Genomic DNA, 20,061 nt, shown 5'->3' on the forward strand with positions numbered 1-20,061 from the left:
TGTATTTTCATTGACAAATGTGTCCCATGAATTATTTTATGAACAGTTGCCTGAAAAAGAGTAGCTTAGAATGTTATAAAAATATTCTCCTGTGAATTATACAGCAAAAAAGAACTTGCAAGTTATATATATATATATCCCAAGCAACACAGCTTCCAAGCCATTCCGCAGATATCTACTTGATATTCCTGTAAGCATTATATCACCAAAATATGAGAAAGAAAATACATCAGTACCACATATGTAGAAGCCACATTCTATTTTTAGTGTTAAACTGAAGTAAATCAGGAGTCAACCCAGTGAAGAAAATTGCTCTCAGATACAGTGGTATTAACCTGAAAGCAGAGCATAGTCCTTGAAATGCAGTTATATAATGTCTGGAGAGGAGATGCTTGTGGAACAGATGATCTCTGAAACGCTACCAGATAATTAGGCTGAAGTCAAAGCCCAAACCTAGATCTCATTGCTGCATATTAATTTAGTAAAACAGATTATTCATGCTTCAGATGTTACCTTTTCATTTGGGAAAAGCAGGTATGTCCTTAAGGAAATGTTGACTGCTTTTCACTTGCTTATTTTAAATTTAAAATCCTCTAGAGCGGCGAAGAGAACTGTATGGCTGATAAACATTTGAAACCAAGGAGAAAATATTGCAACGTATCACCAATATTTTTAGTTCCCCATGAATGATTTACATTCCCCTGCACTATCAGACAATCTTCAAAAGAACATGTCAAAAGAGGAGAGCAGTGCTCTTGGTTCATATGAAGTTGAATTTGCTGCAAAAAGTTCTACAAATTCAAAGCTCTGAGACCCAGTTTTCATTTCTGACGGTGGACACACACTTGAAGCCTGGCTTAGAAAGTTTCTGAGAGTTTGAGGAGTTTTCAGACTCTAAGATGATACGTCTGTAGGAAAGTGCCCATTGAGCTCTGTTGCAGAGCAGTGCAACAGAGCCCAGGTCTCTGTGGGAGACTGGCACAAATGTGCGTTCTCAAATCTCCTTGGCCTTAGCTCAGGGTAGCTCAGCCTCTGTCATCAGGGTGCTGGCACAACATCCCAAATCAAGCACTCAATTCTCCCAAAGAAAGCTGTGACCAGTTGTTTCCAGATCAGTCTGGGAAACCCGTACTAGTGAGTTTTACAAGCAATAGTAGTAACTTTTTTCCCTTCTACGTTTGTTTGTTTCTTTGTTTGTTTGTTTGATGTATCTTTCCCTGTTGGAGCAAACTAAGAATACTGAGTGGAAAAATGCTATCTTTTTATACCCAAAACTGGTTTTAGCTGTTTTGTGAGAGAACAACTGACGTTCAATAAAATGATCAAAATCTCTAGGTACATTACAGAGGTTCACTCCAAAGAAGATCTCAGCAAACAATATACTGATGCTTTTTGCTTGACATGTCCTTTCCTATAGCAGTGCAGGCTGAGACGAAGTTATTTGCAGCAGTGGATCACCATTCCTCTTTATAGTCACTGCAAAGTTGTTCATCTGGAACCCACCAGAAAGTATTTAAATACACTAGGAATTTGTAGAGTAGAAGGTATGGGCACGCTATCCTACTGCAGTGTCAGAGATCTTCTGCTTCCACAGATGGACTGCCAGGGGTGAGTGAGGTCTTTCAGCCCAGGTCTGGAAGTAAGAGCTTTCGTTAAGCCAGACATGGTGGGTCTATGGATCATTTTCTATGTATGCACATGTGCCTGGGTGTATGAAAAATATACTATGTAAAAAGTATAATCCCCAAACTTCATTCATCATTTCAGGAATTTAGCAAATAACTTGAGAAAATGGAAGGAGAATCTGACAATCATCTCAGAACAAATAAACTATTTATTATTAAAAAATTGAGTGAAAAATAGCTCTAATATTCAGCACAGCTTAATGAATTGAAAACACTTTTCTTCGCAGCTCTTACTGAGATGAAGTATTTTTTTCTTTGTAGTTAAATGCAAGTTCTTAATTCTGTTTAGAAAGCTGTTGCATAAAATGACAAGACAACACCAATATGAATAATGCTGACTTTTGTCGTAGTCTGGCTGTCATACCAGAAAGCCTTAGTTACGGTGACATTTAACATGTGAAATTTAATGTCTATAGAAATAATTTTGGTAACAGTGTATTCAGGAAGGAACAACTAACAACCAGTGGCTGTTTTAATTAAAAGATAAAATATGGCCATGGAAGACTGATCTTAATGTTGTTGTGTCACTTGAAAAACACTATGGTTATTTTTAAAGTGACTCATGAAAATGTTTTCTTCCTATTTACTTCTGTTTCAATAATTCTTTAAGAAAGAAAATATTTTCAGAAAATTCAGGAAATTTGACTCCTAGACCTAGGGATTTTTCTCTGATGCTTATCTCCTCTTACAACTGCTGCTGCAGTAGCATACTGTCCTGCATCCCACTTCACCATTAGGTTTAACCTTTACTGGATTTACCAGTGAAAGTGACACCAGGACTAGGACTGCAGATCTGGATTACCATCCAAAGGTTCAATTTTTAGCCTCTTCATGGTGACCAGCAATAAAAGATAGTAACTAACCGCAGTCTACAGCAGTGATCTAGGTGATACATATCTGAGCACAGGCATGTCCTGAACACACTAGAATGATCACTGAATTATGGAAACAGGTAAAAGAGGACACTTAGAATAGCATCACTCATGAGTATTTTAAATAAATGATAAATATTTTTTTTTTCTCTCAGTATTTGGCCTATTTCTCATGATGCTATTCAAGGCTGATGCACATTCTAAATTGATCTATGTCATTTTTCATTACATTGCCTTGACAAAAGATCTCACTATGTTTGGGAAAGGAGGTAGTTTGTCTCCCTGGTGCTCCAAAGCCACAGTCAGGCAGTGAATTCTGAAACTTGTGGTAAACCCAAGAACTACCTCTGCACCTTTATGAATGCTCTTCACCAAATCTATAATATGCTGTTATTAAACTACAATTCCCTCCACAGCTGACATCTGCTCCAGCTAGGACTTGTCGTTCTGTTCCATCAGGTACTTTCTGCTCCTGTAAATAATGAATTCCCAAATGTTCACTTATTTTCAATAGCAATAAACTATTAGTTTTACACACTAAAATCTTTTCCTCAAAAACGAACTACCATCCAGCAGGATAATGTCAATGACACTGCCAAGGAATTTCCAAATTGTGACTCTCAAATATTTTTTAAGGGTTTAAATTCTTAGCATGGGAAGAGAGAAAATGTAGTAAAAAAATATTAAAAGGGGCATGGTTCTATTAATGCAATTGGAAAAGCAAATAAAGTCTTTACATCAGTAAGTTAAGGCTGAGACTTTTTAGCATAACAGGTTCAGTCCAGGAGTTAGTAATGATGGTTGCAGAATTTTGTTTCAGAAACAGCACTGACACGATGTTTCTCAAAGCCTTTTATTTTGCCTGATTCTGACTGGGCAAACAATAATCCCTGTCAGCTGCAAAGTAAGAAAGTAATGTTGCATTTCCAGCTGAATGATTCAGTACTGTGCAGAGAGTGGAGACCACAGTAATGTCACACATTAACACCTACAGGGAGCTTGACTACAGTAATTTGTTTTACTTTCTTATCAAGGACAGTTTGGGACAGTTAGATTTATGAAGCCATAATAAAATATTGACCATGTCAGCGGTAGAATTACACTCATTTCACTTTCTTGCTCTTTCTCCCTTACTTGTTTTTAGTGCTGTTCAAAATGCCTTCCCATGTATCTGCACATAGCTATATTAGAAACATATCAACTTAAATGTATGATTTATGATGTAATTTTTAATACTCTCATAATTTCAAATTATAATAACATGTTTCCTCAAAGTGTCTGGATAAATAAAAGCTGCATTGTATTTTCCCTCTCTTTCCAGAAACTTTTAAGTAGCTTACTTCCAAAAGCCCACTTCAATATCCTGCAAAATGTTCATCCCGTAATGGCCCTTTCCTTCCCTGGATTTCCTTGCTTTTTTGTTTGATGCTCTGCCAACCCTCTGCAAGTGAGAATTTGCTATCTTTTGGCTACTGAATTCTGACATGCAGACGAGCAGAGCAGTAGCAGTGGCCTTTCTGCAGGAAAGCATTCCCCTGACAGCATCTCACAGAAACAGCAGTCCTGACTTCTGTATTAAAGAGCTGCACTTACTTCCAATTGTCTTCCATGAGGGAAGAAAAAAGATCAGCTGTGCTCACAGCAAGGGTTAAAGTGTGTACCCTGATGTGAAACAGCTGTTTCCTGACTGTGTCTATTTTCTGTGTAGTAAGACCTGAGGTGGCAGATCCACCCCACATTAAGATAAGTTTCACGAGTAATTGTTTTTAGCTTGCTGACCTTGGTGTCTGAGCATGAGCTCTCCTCCAGATGGAGGGGCAGCAGTCATACATGGCCTGATCAAGGTGAAGGGACCGCTTCGGCCCATAGTTGTGCTACTGCATATACCACCTCTACCTGAGTAAGGTGAAGAAATTGTTCCTGTTTCTTACCTGGTGCCGAGTCTTGTGTGCCTCTTCATTCAGGCTCTTGACCTCTCCTGTGCTCTGGCCAGCTGCAGGACTGGCCTGTTTGCCTGACAGGTATCACTGTCTTCCCCACTGGGCTGTGAGCAAAGTTGGAGATGACGGAGATGACTTTTGTAGTTGTGAGGTGCACTTCACTGGAAGAAAGCTGAGATGTATGTGAATATCTGAGCCTGACATAGGAGGTGAAAGAGCAGGTGGTTTCTATGTGATGGGAGTTCATGATACTTCTGTGGCATGAGAGTGAAATCCACTACTCTGTGGGCTTCCCTAGTGCATCCTCCTAACCAGTCTGTCAGTATGCCATATTTTTTGGCACATTCAGGATGGGAAAGGATGTTCCAGGGCCAAATACAAGAGTACTTTGTGCATGAAAGAAGAAAGGCTGAAGAGGTTCATAATGGAAAATAAAAGCCTGGCTTGTTTCTTGCAAGAGAGAAGACAGTTCTTGCACAAAGAAAAATTGAATGGGTCTGTCCGTGTTTAGAATAAATCAGAAGAGAGACACAAACATGCAGAGTAGTTTTCAAATGTCTTCAGTAGTTTGGAAGACAAATGCACGGTTTGCCCATGTTATCTCAGGCTATCAGTCCAGCCCTGCTGGTGGACTGTGGTTAGAGAAATGCATAAGCACTACTTTACAAAGTGCAAATACCAAGAAAATGGGGTTGCCTGCTTTCTATTAGGGCTGTGAGAAAGAATTACAGCTTTTGGAGCTCTATAATAATATGCAGAACAATTTCATTCAGCTTTTCAATTTGTGCCTCTTGTTTATCAGATATGTGTGGGGAGACATCATTTGATTCATCATCATCCTGGATAACAATTTCTCAGTTGCTTCTGAGTATCTTGCTTTGGGGGAGAAAGAAGATTCCTGTTTGTTCTCTTCAAACAGGAAGGAGAGAAGTCTGAGCCTGCATCACTTTGAATTTATCTTACCTGTCTGTGAACCAGCCACAGCATATCCTAATTTTGTTCATATTTTTGAAGTGTACTGTGACTATTTCCTTTCACTGATTTTTTTCCTTTTTGTCACTTTGCCTCTGAACATGCATGTCAAGCTCAAACCTGTGGAGCAGCCCTTGGGGCAAGCCAGACATGGACACTCACACATTTCCCCAGCTGAAGGAAATTTCAGTTCTGCTCACAATAAGTCATTCTAACGTTATTGAAATATCAAATGCAACAGAGTTCAGCAATGAACAGAATTCAGGAAAAAAAAAAAATGGTGTTGATTCTTTAGATAATTGCTGGGGTGAGAAATTACCATCACTGTTTACAAATTAGCTGGGAATGCAGCCTTGGACATTGTCCATGTCCTGTCTCCGTCTTGACAGACTGTACTACTTATGGTTGGGGTAGAGTTAATTTCCTTCACAGTAGCTAGCATGAGGCTATGTTTTGGATTTGTGCTGGAAACAGTGTTTGTTACACAGGGATGTTTCAGTGATTGCTAAACAGTGAAGGACTTTTCAGCTTCTCATACTGGCTTGCCAACAAGAAGGCTGGGGATGCACAAGAAGTTGGGAGGGGGCACAGCCAGGATAGCTACCCTAAACTGGTCAAAGAGGTATTTACGTACTATGTGAAGTCATCCTCAGCATATAAAGCTGAGGGAAGAAAAAGGAAGGGGGCGATGTTTGGAGTGATGGCATTTGTGTTTCCAAGTAACCCCTACATGTGATGGAGCCCAGCTGTCCCGGCGATGGCTGAACCTGCCTGCCTGTGGGAAGGAGTGAATGAATTCCTTGTTTTGCTTTGCTGGCATGCATGGCTTTTGCTTCACTTATTAAACTGTTGTTATCTCAATTCACAAGTTTTCCCACTTTTACCCTCCTGATTCTCTCCTGCATCCCACTGGGAGGGAGTGAGTGAGCGGCTGCATGGTGCTTACTTTCTGACTGAGGTTCAACCACTACACAGACCCTTTCCTTCAGCTGTGGGAGCAACACAAAACAGAGTGACTTGCAGCAGACTCCCTCATCACTGGGCAACTGTGAGTCTGCCCCTTTCCTTACTGCCAGTTCACAAATTGAAACAAACAAATCCCGTATGTTACTTCTTGAAATACTACATGCACTGCCAGATAAGTTGCTCTAAAAATATAGAGATGAATGCCGGCAGTGAGATAAAGGTGTGATGAAGTAGAAATATGGGGGTTTTTTTTGCTTCCTCCGACTGCAAAAAATATGTATTAAATTTTAAATGCAAAATATGGAGATTCAATTTGTCACAGAAACAGGGAAAGTCAGAAAGGAACGGCAAATGTCATGAGCTACAATCTCACCCACAAAATGAGGTTTAGCTTCTTCCAAAATTAAGAGTCTTGGTCTGGAAAATTGTATCCAGACAGCCTGCATGCTTAGAAATGAAACTATTTTATTTTGTGGTATTTATGGGAATAAGTCTTTTTACATATAGGTCACTTGAATTTTCACTAGTTTCATCTCTGATCAGCTTTTCGAAATGTCTGTTGTGATGTCATGTTCTGAAGGCTTGAAAAGGTCTCTTCAAATTACACCTGGCAGATTTTGGGCAGCCAAGAAAGAGCACTCCATTCTTGTGGATTCCGAGAGCTGCACAACACCATCCCTCCAGGCAGGTGTTTCTGCTCTTTCTCACTGAACTACAGACAGATGGAATTTGACAGTGTTTTCCCTCCAGTTGCATCCTAAGGAAAATTAGCTAGCTTTGTCTTTTAGTTGACGCAGGCACAAATGACAAACAATTGACAGCCAGGGGTATTTTCCCACACTAAATCCACAGATCTGACAGCAAACACTTCTGAAACAAAAGCAATAATAAGGAAGTAAATTCTCTTGAATCTATGAAATTAGAATGTTTTGCAAGAATACCTGTATTTTTTATCTGTGTTATTAATGGCAGATGCAAAGTTAATCATGGATGGGTAGAAAAGATGAAGTTAATAACAGGGAACCGATAGGACGTTTTTGCTAATACTGTAGTGCCTCAGCTATGTTTGACCTAGGCAAGAAAAAAGCTTAATTGCAACTGTACAAATGGTGAGTTCACAAAGTTGTAGCATGTGAACAAAATGAGCAAGTTATTCGACGGTCTTCCTAGAACCAGTCCAGCCTTTTTAAGGATTCCGTGGATTTATAGTAAGAAGTCCACAGAAGAAAATGTTACAGAAATCATGTGAGAATTCAGGGAACAAACATTGTCAGTAATACTTCTGTGCTTAAGAAATCCACTAGTAATATCTATATTAAATAGTCTTAGCCTATAGTAGTGTAATATAATGGAAAATAGATAATCAGACTGGCTTAAAAGATTGTGCCTATAACTTCCACGCCAACCCTTCCTCTGCCACAGCACCCACTAATACCATTTCTACCACCTGGATTTACAAAATAACAATCTCCTGCAAAGTTTCTCTCCAGAGCTCTAATAGTGGAGAAAGGAAAGTTTACATTTTCTTAAGTTTGGGAACATTTGTATCATATCTATTTGCTTCAACTGTTGTCCCAATTAATTTCATTCATTCCAATTTCTTTTGCCCACATCAATGGAAAATAGTAGCTCAGACTTATTATCACAAATCTCTATTGATATAAATTCCTTAGGGGGGAATCTTGCAAGCATAATGATGCCACCACTTACAACTTTTTTTTCTGAGGTCTAAGGGTAGATCTCTGACTTAGGATAGCACCCAGCTTTGCAAAAGTATTTCAATGTAGTAGTACCTGACCAAAGAAAGTCTAAAACTGACCCCCAAGAAAATAAAACCTCTTATGGCTAGCTGTTCTTTTCTGTCCAACTTGTCACATATTTTTTCTTTATAAGCATTTAAGTTCAAAACAACATAAAAAGGAAAAAAAAATAGACAGTTACGCAGGTACATTTCTGAAGTGCGGTTTGTGATGTGTTTATCTGTACCTCTGAGGGCATACATAAAAAAATCCAGTCAGAACAGGACTGATAGTTTATTGTTTGTGTCACTTGTGTCACTGAATCTCCTGAAGTCACAGCAGGTTTTCCAGGCCTTCAGCCAAGAAACCTAAACCACCATTGACAGTTACACAGGTCTCCCTCTTATTTAGAAATTCAAAGGTTAATAAGCTGCAAGAGACTGTATTGGCAGCTTTCTGCAGATCTAAATATCATTAGAAATCCATTGGATGGATGGTTTCTTGCTGAGCTGTATAAAAATCATTCCTTTAAGAGAGACTTTCCGCTTGCCCACCCCTTCCATATACTTACAGTGCAACACATAGTGGAACCACTGCTTATGGAGTAAGATCATTACAAAGGTAATTTCTTTCTCCAGCATGACTCAAAGCTATAATAAAACTTTTATTGGATCGATATGTGCTCAAGTATTGAAAGTAGTCATAAATTTTCATGGCGTTAACAGAATTTAGTAATTTGTCACTCAAATAGGTCCTGATGAACAAGGCCTACAAAACTCTGTTTGACAGTTGCTAAAGCTATTGAAATCATACAGGTAATTTGGAAAAAATAGTTGGGTAGTTATGTCTCAAACTATAATTTGTACATCAATAAGATCAGAGAATAACATTCTGCAAAAGACTGACAAGCTTTTTCCTGGTTGCCACATTGCCCTGTAGCCCATTCCACTATGAGTTGAATTCTGGTAAATATGCTCTGCTGCTTAATGAAATACAATATTCTCTGCTCCCTTTGAAACATATATGCTCCTTAGCCTTGCAGAAACTGGAAGTACAGACCATCAAGATGATTATTTCTCTTTCTCAGGAAAAAGATAAGGGAGAGAAACTAGCAAGCAGTTTTTCCTTCAGATTTTTTCATGGGTGTTATTATGAGCTACTCACTAATTTCTAACTAGACATGTTTTATTTCTTTTAAATTGCTTACCTTTAGCTCCACAACATTTTGCTTTAGGATGCTTTGTTCCTGTTTTGTTTTGTTCTGTTTTTATAATAAAAAATCTGATATGATGACATGGAAGAACAACTAATTTTTAAAAAATCTCCACCAGAGTCTAGTTAAGTTATTCAAGTAAGACTTGAAGTTTGTTGGGTTTTTTGTTTGTTTTGTTTGTTTGTTTGTTTCCTCTACCTGAGTAAATACATTTATTTGATAGAAGACTATTATAAGATTTGTTCATCTTAAAACAAAACTGTGAATTCTTTTCAGATTATTTGGTATCATTTTTCTTAAGATTTTGGAAATAGTCCTATTTTTTAAAATGGTGATACCCATTCAGGCCTCTACTACATTTTAAGACTTTTATTTCTCTGAAAAGAGTAGACATCAGAAGAAAACATGACTGAGCACAAAATCTATTACCAGGAGGTTTCATGATGCCATCATTTGTCTTCATTGTTGCAGTAGGGAGACCATTGCCAGAGCCCTTTTTCTGCCATGGTTTCTATTAACACTGTTGGTGTGAGTATGACCAAGAATCAAATTTGTCCCTGAACACACACAAATAAAGAGAATATGGCATTGAGTCTCCAGCTTAATGAGCCTGATCTGAACCAGTCCTCCAGAGCATCCCATTGAAATCATGCACCATGTAGCACAGGCTCTTGTATGAGCTTACATATCCCCCGATGCTGGTCTGCCATCAATTCTCCTCATATTGATATCCACAGAGCAGGGGGTTAATCAAGGCATCTTTCTGTCCTGGTGACCTCACCTGCCAAAACATCCCTGGAAGCTGTTGATCCATCATTTTGCTCTGGACCTATGCCCATTCACCACAGTACTGTTGAGCTCTATATAGAGTTTATGACATTGTGACGTGATACTTGTGTCTCAGGCATACGCATGAGGGCCAGGCATTGTTCTACAGAAAGCACATCAGTTTTCAGTCCTCATAATAAAAGTAAAATATGCCACCTTCATTCAGGTTGCATTGCTAATTGTTTTCTACTGTAAAACACATGCATATGAAAACTAAATCTGGAAATGCATGCTTCAAAATGGCAGGAAGACAGTGATATGATCAGCATAAGCTTTGTCCTGGTACTTACACACTGATTTCAGAACTACAAAGTGAAGGATGTTCTCTAATTTTATATCTGGTTATCTGAGTCCAAAGCCTCTTGGTTGATCTCAAAGGTCTTTCTGATTAGATTGAAATGATAGGCTGAATCTTACACATGACATCAGATGAATGTGAAATTAACTGTGAAAGGCAAATTATTTACTTTAGTATCTCCTTATAATTATAGAAACAAAAAGTCATAGAAGAATGGGTTTGCTTGATTTACTCAGCAGCTCTACGTGAATTAAAGCTACTCTGTCAGTAATACTAAGTAAACAAGTCTATTTAAAGAGAATGACCACCTTTCTTCCACTGCCATAAGAAATAATCTACAGAAAAATAAGGGAAAATGTTTTGTCTCATCTTTTCAGACCTTTTCAGGAAGCCATTTTCCTTTTACATATTTTTTCTGTCTCTTCTCAAAAGAACATTGCTACTGTTCTTGAAACTGTAACTCAGTTATCATGAATCAATTTATTTGTTGAAATTATACTTGTATGAAGTTTTGCATGTTTCATTACATCTCATGTTTGTGAACATCAGTTTATTAAACTCATTACATCTACAGATAAAATTCATTTGAAACTGTGAGAAAACAATATTTTAAAAAGTTTCTGAAATCCATTCTAATCTGTATGACGAGGGAAAATATTCTGTTTATAGCTGCATCTGAGAGGGGCATCCTTAAATCTTTCAATATATTTCATTATTTTAATTTATTAGGAAGACAATCATTTAAAGACAGAATATTAGACTCATTCCTAACACAACGAACTGAAGCATATTAAAGTAAATATTCTGTACTGAATCTTGTATTCCATAACATACCTTCTACAAAAAGTTATGTCTAACCTTTTGTGAACTTCAATAATATTTGATGTTTTTTTAAACTCAGAGAAATGGCTAAAACAGGTTAAAATAATTTTGTTTGCGGAAATCAAATGTAGAGCTAGATATAGGGCACTTAAATGTTGACTAATGAATGAAATGTCTTCATACTTTTTCTCTTTTATTATGACATTTTCTGTAGACAAGAGCTAAATTTATTATAAAATCTAAAAAAAATGTATTTTTATATGGTTTGTCATTTAACCAAGGCATTCTGTCAGAAGCTTCAACACAGATTAATCTTAAGAAAGCAATATAAAGGAACAGCTCCTAGAAAATAGAAATTCAAGCAATAATCAGTCACTGAAAGTATGTCTTTTCATCCTCAGTTCTGCTGTCTTTAAAAGAACAAAAAAAGATATTCATGGAGCACCACGAGTTTAACTGACACTGGGAAACTTATGTGCAATAAAACCTGTATCTCTCTCAATCCCACAACTCCTAGGATCCAGCAGTTATTAATTCTTTTTCCCAGGAACATCTTTTGAAAGTGCTGGTGTCTTGGTCCACTTCACGTCACCTCCACCCTGGTCCCTAATGCACAGTCTCTTCCTGAGCCAGACACAGAAGCATGCTTACAAGATCACTCAAAGGTATGGGGGGTTGTACTTTAAAATACAGAAAGAGTGATTCTCCTCTCACAGGCTAACACCTGCTCTTAAGAAGTAGAAGACAGTGCATCAGTGAAGGACACTGGTATATTTCTGGGCATTGTGTATGATTTGTAATGTGTACTGAATTATTTTAGTATTGCTTCAGTTCCAAAGCAAGTGCTCAAGGAACACTGCTCAAACTCACTAATGGGTGAGTTTTGCTTTTCATGAATGATGCTCGCTTAGTGTGATCAGTTTTTTCCCAATGCAAAGTTTTTGTGTAACAGATTCTTATCCTTAACCACCGCTGAAAGATGTGTAAATGCTGCTGAAAAGGTCCCTGAAGCTTTTTGGGTTTGAGAAGGCTTATATTTGCTCTTTGTTTTCTTGCAGTGAAATAAATTAGACCCACAGGACTGTGACTATCACAGTGCTACCCAACAGGGTATCAGTTCCTGAAGGGAGGATTATTCCAGAGCTCTCCCACAAGCACAGGATCCTCCTCCGTAACGCAGGCAGGATTTCAGGGAACATGATAGCTATTAAACAGCATGGATAGTCATGGGCCAGTGCTGATCCATCCTTTATCCCAGTTTCATTATACTAGATGTAGCCTATGTACCATCCAAACCCATAAACCAAAATATTTCATTGTCCATACTGGTTAATAATCTTCTCCATACACCTGGTGCCAGTGTGCAGAGCTGCTTTACTGCCCACAGACGAGTACAGGAATTTCTTCTAATTGCAGGATATTTGGAGTACTGCATGACTAGATGCAGCAAGGCTGTAGCAAAGTACAACAACTTGGTTAGGAATGAAGAGATTATGACTGACAAGCAAAGGAAGGAAGAAAATGGGACAGTGCCTGAGAGGAAAGGTTGAGATGAGTGTGAAAAAAAGCGAAAAGTCAAAGAAAGGAAAGTAATGAAGAGAAAAAGAAAACAAAGAGAACCAAAAAGAATAAAAAACATGGGAGAAGGTAGCTCAGGGTGAATGAGTCATAAATAAGGCAAGTCTTGAAGCAGGACAGGGTAAAAATAATGTATTCAAAAGACCTGGACCTGCAGAGCTTCAGTGAGCTGAATTTAGTGTTTCCAGTCCCTGAGGTGGGAATAGACCAGGTTAAGAGAGGAAGGGAGCTATGGTGAGTTCCTCTGTCCTGCTACTCTGATAGACAATATTGCATCACTCTATCCTTCATTTTAGGATTATTGTTGAGCCCTTCATTCATTCCCATCCTTCTCATCAACAGACGTAAAAGACCAACAACAGTACAAGCAGCATGCTTTGCTGCATGCACATACCACACAAAACAGTGGTCCTGTGCTCAGTGGGGAGACATCACAGCATGGCCGCATAGAACACCCTTAGGAGCAGGACTTAACGTCTGTACTGCTCCCCTGGCCAACCCCCTCCTTCCAGAGTGGTGTCCCTGGGGCACAAACTGCAAGGACTACAGCCCGCCACTTCTCATAGAATCACATGATTTCTACATGAAATTATGTATTACATACTGTTTCCTGAACTGCAAGAAGTAGGTAGTGATGCAAGGTGAGGCTTTCCTTTCACTACACCATATGCAGAATTTCAGTCCATGCAAATTCACAGGTAAATCCTGTCTTAGGACTAAACCAAGGATTGATCGCCATTATGCCCTTATCTGGTACTTCCACTTTCTGCATTGCTCGCTTGAGTTTCTGACAAATTATCAAAATTGGCTACAGGCATGAGTCATGTGCTTTAACACAACCTGATTAATCAGTCAAAAAGGATATAGTGATTTTTCACTAAAACAAATGTTTCTAATTGGGTCATGGTATTTTTTTTTTTTCTCTACATGATGTGTTATGAAAAAAGTTCCAATCAGTTTCAAATTCTTCATCCTGGAAAACTGTCCTACCTCCTACACTGATTTTCATGCAAGTTACAATGCAGAAACCAAAACCAAAACCACATCAAACAAAAAATAACAGTGAAATGGAGATCTTTTGCGTAAGTTTGTCTTCAATGCAGATGTGATTTTTTGGCACTCCTGGGTGTGACATCACCTTTAAGCTTCATGTAGGCCCTTGTCATAGCATAACATGCTCCATAGTCCTGACTTCCTATGAAGAGCAGCTTCTCTTAATTCTTTGCTTTTTGGATCATATACATCCATACACAACTGAAGATTTTGCTGCATCTATGGGACTGATGAAAATCAGAAGCTATAAGTCAAGCAGACATGAAAAGGGGAGCAGTTCAGGGTCAAATCTGAAGTTTTCTTCAAAAGTTAGCTGTACCCAGATTTCAGCTCTGGATTAAAGAATGTGTGCTACCAACTAGAAAATGTACATCCTCACATTCCTGAAAGATAGGTATATATTATAAAAGGAAACATTTATTTGCCACAGAGTTAATTGCAGATGCTTCCAACCGGGCTGAAATACCTATGTAGCCAACACACCAGCTAGCATCCTGAATCAGGCAAAGCAGCTAGTTAACTCGGGGGACCCTTTGTCAGAGTAGCTGTATGGATCGTGACTCCAGTGTAAAGATATTTAGAGTTACTCCAGGTGCCTTTGTAGAGGTGAATGCAGTTGTAATACCAGTTAGCGATCTTGCAGTGCAGTGTGACTTGGAGCACTCATGAGTTACAGACACCCAACCTGCTATTGTAAGAGAGGTCCATTGCACTACTGCACTGGTCAGCGTAAACCTACTCCTAAGGATCATTTCCTGCAAAAGCAGAGTCCAGATGATAGACTGAATAGCCTCAGAAAGAATTTTATCCAAATGTTTTAGTATATCACAATAAGATCACTTAAAACCCTGCTGGAAAACAGGGAAAGAGTATTTCTGAGACAGGATGCTCAGCTGTTGGAGGATTTTGGACAGTTTCACATAAGTCCCTCGTCCTACTTACACATTAGCTCAGGCAACAACCCCCTTTTTGATACTGGTTCCTTACTGCATATGCGTGCATCGTATTTAGGTTATGTTAATTAAATATTTAATGAAGCTTTAGTATTTCTGGAGAAAGGAGCCAAACTAGTTCTTTACCTGCTGAATACCTAGCTTTTGGGTAGATTTTTGCCCTTTCCTAAAGTACTGAAGATTCGTCACAGAGAAAGGATAGAGAAAATGAGGTGCACAATTACTCTTCAGTATTAAGGCTTCAGGAGTATTTTTCCAGAGTGTTTTGTTTATTATTATTGTCAGGTTCAGGGTCAGAAGCAAATTTTCCACCAGTTGGTATTGTCAATGACTATTTTTTACTTTCTCTAAAGACAAGGGCTTGGCCTATTTCTAAGGCTTCCTTGATTTCACCCCATATGACTTTCCCTCTATTTTTTCTTTTTCCTGTGACACAAAAAAGATGTGGCTTTTAACTTATACTTTAGGTCTGAGTTGGCCATAGGCTACTAGGAGTGTTTTGGGCAAGCTGGTTGGGAAGGCTTCATAACTACATCAAAAACATAGCAGTGGAGGAGAGTAAAACAGAGCATCTTCTATTAAATTATAACCTGAGGCTGCTGAATCCCTATAAGACAATATGTGAACCAGTGGAATGAGCCCAACTGAGCGAAAAGAGAGATTCATTAGCCAAGGAAATAGCCACTATCAAGCTACTGGAAAGCTGTCCTGACACTGAATGTTGTAATGAAGTTTTCAGACTTAAATTAAATATAAATTGAAAATATAAACTAATGAAGTAAGCAGTGTTCAAAATTCCTAAAAGCCAAATTATTAAACGCGCACATGTGAACAAAAACCACAGTATTTCTCCATCTTTCACCTTTCCTTTGCCACTTCACTTTTCTTTTGCCTTCTTTGTGATCTCCTCCCACTGGCTCAAACCAGTGTCACGATTAACAGAGACTCTCACTTTGAAGGGCTATTGATGGGTATCCCATGACTCCTGGGGACTTGTGTACCCCCTGGGGTTACACTTGCCAGGCTGCACACCCTACAAGACAGGCACATATTGAAGGGGATTGCAAAGAGTGACGTACCTAAAGGAAAACCATCACACCACACTTCAGCGCCCATCCTCCATTCCAGCTGAAACCACCCCATTTCAGAGTAATGTCTCCTAATAGTGTGAATAAAACAATAACTTAATCCTTCCCTCAGGAGAATTGCATAAGTATATTCAGCAGTAGTTTACCCTTAGGCAAAAGGATGATAGCACTGGAAAAAAAGAATTAAAATCAATGTGAACAAATCAGAGTAACAGTCTCTTGTAGGAACATTAATACAAATAGCAAAAAAAACCTCCTACAAATAATTTACAATATAATTAAGGCCATTTAGGAAACATGCACTATATTAAAGCACATATTTATGCTTCTACCTACACTCTGTTGTTTTTCTGATTTCTGTAGGGAATGCTACCTTTACCTACCCCTTGCATAACGTCTGCTGCCAGAGCTTATGCAAGGGCAGCCAGGGACATGAACGGACTTCAGCTGATGGTATCTTTGTCCCTAATGGAGAAGCAAGAAACATACCATTCCAGCTTGCTGCTGGCAGCAAAAAGGGCATACCTAGATTTAGATATACATCTTCCTGTCAGTAGAAGATAAGCTTTCTTCTTGCAAAAAGGAAACTTTCTTCCCTAAGCAAATATTATTTAACTTTCTATCAGTCTATAGCACTGTGGAAAATGTTTCACTAAGACAGACAGTGAATTGTTACTCTCCCTGTGTCAACACAAAGAGAGTTATGCAGCCTGATTCCACAGAGCCCAGATGTGAGCTAAGCATGGATAATGCTGATACAGATACTACAGATGAACTTGAATAATTTGAGAAGGGAATTTAAAAAACAGGGCCAGTTGCCTGCTTGCCTAGCAGAGACATCTGCCTAGAACATTAATGGGACAATGATTAGTGTGTGCGAGTGCAGGGCATAAGCAAGCTATGTCACCATTCACAAATGTGAGTTATAATGTATGGGCCATCATCATACAAGAAGGCAGCCTTGATGTCTTTGAACTCTGGACACAAAACAGATAACAGGAATAAGCCTGTTACATGCTGATACTCTCTTTCCTGCTATACCGCTGAAGCAAAGCAAGCTGGAGAAATATTTTTAGTATTAGTTCTCCTCTGTGGCTTGGTGATGGTGCTTCCTGGACTGTAAAAGAGACAGACCTTGAAAACAAAGAACAAATAGATATTTTGACAACTGGAGGAATCACTTCTATCCAGCTTTGAATCTAAGCAACATTAAGAAAAAACTACTACTTTCATGTGGTGCCCAGATTTGGACAGGGATCAAGAAATATCTGATTTCTTCTAGTGACCCTAAAAATTGTAACAGTTTCTTGATTTTTCTGAAAGGGCTATTCTGATAGGTTGTGCTTCATTGTCTAGGGACATCCTCAACATTGGTATCAGGAAAACTAATCCCTTCTCCAGTCTGGCAATAGGGAAAAAACTGTCAATTTCAGGAAACTCTAAATAGCTAATGGTATTTTATTTTACTACATAGTTACAATTTGGCCTTCCATGGCCTTCCTCTAATCAAACACCTTGTGTCCTTGGGCTTGCAAAGTGAGCCTTCAAGAAATCCGGGCAAGTGATAAGAGCACCTCCAGGCCAGTAACCAAGTGGGATTTACATCTTTAACAGATGCAGAACCAAATCCAAAAGTATCAAATAACTGCCAGAAGAAAAAGGGATGGCAAACATGAAGTTGCCTCTGGCTCAGAAATGGCGTATTTACATACCCTCGCAGCAATGTGAAAAACAACGTGAATCAGGATCCTTCCTGTTGTTCAGAGACACTTGGGACAGTGAGGGTTGTAGAAATGAAACTCCAATGGCACAGCACAGCAACATGTGCTGGGTCCTGACACAAGGAACCCTTAGGTCACGGGTCTGGTAAACAGCAGTAAGAGACTGAGCACTTAATGGACTGATAAGCCACTCATCACACATATTGACGGCATTGACTTTATTGGAGTTCACTTTATGTATGGGTTTCTTTTGCACAAGACATTAGGATGCACCGGACTTAGGGTTTAACTAGTTCTTAACTTCTTTGTAACAGTGATTTTGGTTCTAACTGACTATTATTTCTTAAACTTTGAAGTTGGCACCACTTTTGGATCTTCAACTTCCTTTAAAAAAGGCTTGTTTTGTTGGCATCACAATATATTTTTCAGTATTTCTCCATGAGGAGTAGAATACACCTTAACTCACTTCTAGATGCATTCCGTCAGTGTTCTTTGGTTGAAGCATGAAAAGAATTTAAGCCATTATCAGTTTTGCTGCAGAGAAAGCAAGCATCTGACAGGCATTTTATTCCATACTCAATTTAGAGCATTAGCACAACAAATAAATGACTGATAAAAATAAGCAATTCTACAAAACCGATACAGGGTCATGTTTACTCATTCTGCACAGTTTATTTTTCTACAGGAATACAGAGAGAATCTCTTTTAACTGCTTTTCCAGATTAGGCAGGTCATCACTGTATTACTTAAAAATAAAAACTTGCTCAGTTTTCCATTTATTTCTTTATTTCTAATTTTTGCTGAGTAGAACTGTAGTAATTGGATTCTTTCATTCCTCCTCCTACATCATCCTGGGTCAAACAAACTCAGTGATTAAAGTGAAATGGAGCAAGTAATGGATGAAGCATCGGTATCAGCACAAACCTACTGATTTGAACTCCTTTGCTGTACAGTGTATCCCTCCCACCACTGCAGGAGGGCTTGAAGTTTGCTGTTGTACAGAACAGCTATGAAATTTGGCTCCTGAGACAATTACACTTCACCGTGTCTATAATTTATTCACCATGGGCAATAGCATCCACACGCAAGCTAAGGGCTTATCCACTTGAGAAATGAGGTGAATTGCAATGTCCAAGGCACTTTGTTTGAAAAAACCTTTAAAGTTCCCAAAAGGTCTTCTTAATCCACCCTTCACTACAATGGCAGATTGTTTCTCCCTGTAGTGGTGGTCAGTCTCTGGAAGTAAAAATCTCACTTATACTGGGACACTGGAGAAGTTCTCTTGCACAAGTTTGGATTCTTATGTTTCAGGCAAAGCATGCCTTCACAAATATTGTGCAAGAGGTTCGTTTAAGACAATGTGTAAAAAAAAGTCAAAATAATGGGTTTGGATTATCCTATTTTTGCAGGAGATCTTGCAGGTTCCTGCCTACTTGTATTGGATGCTTTAGAGAAGAGCAGGCTGCAGCATCAGCAGCTGGAACTGACAGGCTCTGAGCAACCTGATCTAGTTGAAGATGTCCCTGATCATTGCAGAGCAGTTGGACTAGATGGTCTTTGAAGGTCCCTTACAACTCAAATTGTTCCATGGTTCTATGATTCAGAGGCCCTTCAGGGTGCTCCAGCTGTTACGTTCCCCAGCAGTCACAGACATCAGTTGGTGAATTAGGGAGTTTCCACAGTAACAATCTGGGAGTAACACAAATGTCACAGGTCCTTCCCTTGTGTTATGTACAGCTGCTCTGGGCCCAGAGCCTGGCCAGGAGAAGTACCATGTCTGAAGGCTTAAGGATGATAGGAATACTGTGATACAAGTCTGCTTTTGTGCTATTTCTTTCTTATTCTTCCATCTCTATGCAGCTCTGTTGGATACACAGGATAGAATCTCTGTCTCAGTATTTATTGCTGTCTCACCTCTTCCACAAAACAAAACAAAACAAAGGGGAAAAACCATAACAACAACAAAAACAAACAAACAAACAAAAACAACAACAAAAGCTGAACTCTCAATTTGCCCCTAGTTTCTTAACTGTAGGAAAACAGCTGCTTATGGATTTAGTCTGTTCTTCTGGTCCACTAACAGGATCTTTCCAGGACACATGCCAGGTCTTCTCTATCTGCATTCTGCTATTTGTGAGAGCCCTGTGACCTTGCATGCTATGGGACTGAGAGTACTTCTGTGAAAACTTCACCTTTTTCAAGTACTTTACCAACTCTAGATATCGAATAACATATCAAAGTGCCCGAAATAGCATACATCCCAGATCAGAGCCAGCATTTACTAAGGGCTCAAGAATTTGAGTGACTTCATTTGATAAATGATTATTTTCTTT

This window comes from Patagioenas fasciata, chromosome 1, assembly GCF_037038585.1.
Source record: "Patagioenas fasciata isolate bPatFas1 chromosome 1, bPatFas1.hap1, whole genome shotgun sequence".
Taxonomy (NCBI): Eukaryota; Metazoa; Chordata; class Aves; order Columbiformes; family Columbidae; genus Patagioenas; species Patagioenas fasciata.